The 2,994-nt window shown below is 37.1% G+C and overlaps 1 long non-coding RNA gene across 1 annotated transcript in view; it reads right to left on the reverse strand.

Moving 5' to 3' along the window:
- LOC111089395 overlaps positions 1–2,994 on the reverse strand; it is a 9,886-nt gene that overhangs the window by 4,652 nt on the left and 2,240 nt on the right. Inside the window, exon 2 of the long non-coding RNA XR_002613682.1 lies at positions 2,655–2,779. This is a non-coding gene — a long non-coding RNA (uncharacterized LOC111089395). The remainder of the gene's footprint in view (positions 1–2,654; positions 2,780–2,994) is intronic.

A 2,994-nucleotide genomic window follows, 5' to 3' on the forward strand; every position in this document is an offset into this window, starting at 1 on the left:
CTACTTGTTATCTTACAAGTAATAACCTAGCAACAAGTAGAAGCACTTATCTTCCACTTGTAATATTGCAAGTAATAACCTAGCAACAAGTAGAAGCACTTATCTTCTACTTGTTATCTTACAAGTAATAACCTAGCAACAAGTGGGAGCACTTATTTTCTACTTGTTATATTACACGCACTAATAATCTTTTGAGTAGTGATTTGATGGTTAGAGTCTGCGGGTCGCGGGTTCGAATCCCGTCAACGAACATTCTCGCTCTTTCAGACTTGTTATAATGTGATGATCAATCCCATTATTCGCTGATAAAGAGTTGGAGGTGGGTGGTGCAGAGTACCTGTCTTCTCTCTAGTCTATCACTTCAAAATTATAGACGGATAACGCAAATTATCCTCGTGAAGTTTTGCGCGAAATTCAACAAACAAACCAATAAAGACATGTACAAAATTAACATTTAACATAACGTGCACTCGTCTAACATATCATCTGATAACGACATTCTAGGTAAGATTATAAATAACAGGTGGATTAAACATCTCTAGTCAGGAAATTAGAGATTGATAAACACTTCTAAATAGCACGTAAATAGTCTCAGAACAAAGATCATAATATGTAAATAGTCACAGAGGATAGGCCTTCTCATAACATGTAAAAAGTCAGAACAGGCCTTTTAATAACGCATAGCCACAAAATAATAGGTTTTTAATAACACGTAAGCAGTCAAAAAAGAAAAGCTTTCTAACAACACGTAAATAGCCACGAAATAAAGGCTTTTTAATAACACGTAAGTAGTCAAAAAAGGAAAGCCTTCTAACAACACGTAAATAGCCACGAAATAAAGGCTTTTTAATAACACGTAAGTAGTCAAAAAATAGAAAAAAACTAGTCTTAAAGTCTTCCGTTCTGTAGCAAACAAAATAACGTTTTCAAAATAATGAGATCTTGATTAAGAATTGTGAGCGAGGAACGTTTCTTGTATCGTTTGAACTAAATAATCGTAGTCCGAACGTAATGTCCAGTTCTTAGTGAGGTTAATCACATTTTAAAAGGTCCATTCGTTGCCTTTCAGAAAACCTTCTCTATTGTCCATTGTTTTCAGTTCGAAGGCCATGACTACACATTAATGGTAAAGACTGATTTTTTTTCACTACAACAAGCACCTGCGAAGGTTTACGAGGTCCTAAAATCACACATCTTCGCAAACTATCTATGTACTTTTCACTGTATGTGGACATTGTCTTCCAAGAGTATACTTAGTCAGAGAGCAGGCTTAGCAGTAGTTGTTGAATGAGATTGCTATGGTTCTAGTTTGTTTTTTTCGGTCGTTTTCGTCGTGAAAATAGGGACTGGATTCAAAATAGATTACGAGTATCTTATCTTTTAGCTCGTTAACTTTAAATTACAGGAGATATTCTCAGCTTCATCGCAGTGGCTTTTTATGTCGGAAGGTTCTCTTTCGTAACCGTACAATACGCTGAATACCACATTCTTTCGAAATATTGTTTCCTATGGCTCTAAGTCTTTTAACTGTTTAGCTATATGAATATTTATCTTGCTAGCGTTTCCCTTTCAAAGGGCCCAAAAATTCGCCATTAACCAAATATATAAGTGCTAAACATGCCGTCCGCGCCTCTACAGCCTGCATCTGGAGCGATACGTTACTATTTGAGCATATACAAACGGCCCAAATAAAGTAAGTTAAAACCCTGCAAATAAAAGAAACACGCTTATAAAAAAAAGGAACATTTTTATATGTAGAGTAGACACCCCCCTCTCTCCCCGGTGGCACAGCAGTAAATCTCAAGACGTATAATGTTGAAAACTGGGTTTCGATACTTGTGGTGTGCACAGCACAGATAGCCCAAAATCTTAACAAGAACTTAGCTAGTGGATGAAGTTATTTATGAAAAGATAGAAAAGTATTAATCTATAATGTCCGATAGATGGCGGGACATACGTAGAGCAGAAGTTTCTACATAACATAAACACTGAACAAAGTTTTAAGATAAGTTAGCTCCATGACACGTGATGTATCTCACTGCTAACAATGTAATGTTGAAGTCAGGAATCATAGGTAAACAAACATCTTCCCGGCAGTCAAGCCCCGTTGCCATGACGACGCATGCTTCACTGAGATGTTCGTAGTCTCGACTGTTCTAAGGATGATAACTTGGAGATCAAATATAAAAGACTGTAAAACGCCAGAGCTTGGTACGGTTACTTACTTGAGCTTGTTATCATCTGACACTGATAAGCGTGTAAGATTAGTAGAGCCAGTTACTATAGTGATACATCGCTAGTTCGGTTAGAAATACAGGTTCACGTCTTGTAAAAACTTCTAACTGAACAGTTGGGAATTTGTTTGTTTTTAAAGAAAACAACTTTCGATAAAGAACTCCTTAGAAATATACTTAAGATATAAAATAAGTCAAAGATGGTCTGAACAGCCTGAATTAATGACCTTGACCACAGGAATTTGATTTATGGTTGCTTTAAAACTAGAAAACAACAACAAGCAAAATGGTCATGTCCTAAAGTGATCGTCTATGATTTACAAACCCACGAACTCGTAGCCACTCTTGGTCAAAGCAGTGATAAATATCCTAGAAACAGGGAGAGAAGTATATAATTGACCACACGGACCAAACGCTCACCTGTATCCGACCGGTGACGCCACAACTATCCATTCTACTGGCGACGTTAACGGTGTTGCCCCAAATGTCGTATTGTGGTTTCTGGGCACCAACGACTCCGGCAATCACTGGGCCGTGGTTGATACCTACAGAGTATAGAAAAGTAGTCCTAAAATCATCGTGTTTAAAAGAGATAACTAGCTGGAGTACCCGTCCCCTGGACGGAAGTTATGTAAATTCATGATTAATGAAAGGTTATCTTAGGGCATGAAAAGTTGCTTCCCTTATATGTGATTGTAAAAAACGCCCATAAAAATTGTAAAACACAAAATGTGAAACAGCAAATTTACATGGATCCAAC

The sequence above is a fragment of the Limulus polyphemus genome, unplaced genomic scaffold, assembly GCF_000517525.1.
Source record: "Limulus polyphemus unplaced genomic scaffold, Limulus_polyphemus-2.1.2 Scaffold6123, whole genome shotgun sequence".
NCBI classification, from domain to species: Eukaryota; Metazoa; Arthropoda; class Merostomata; order Xiphosura; family Limulidae; genus Limulus; species Limulus polyphemus.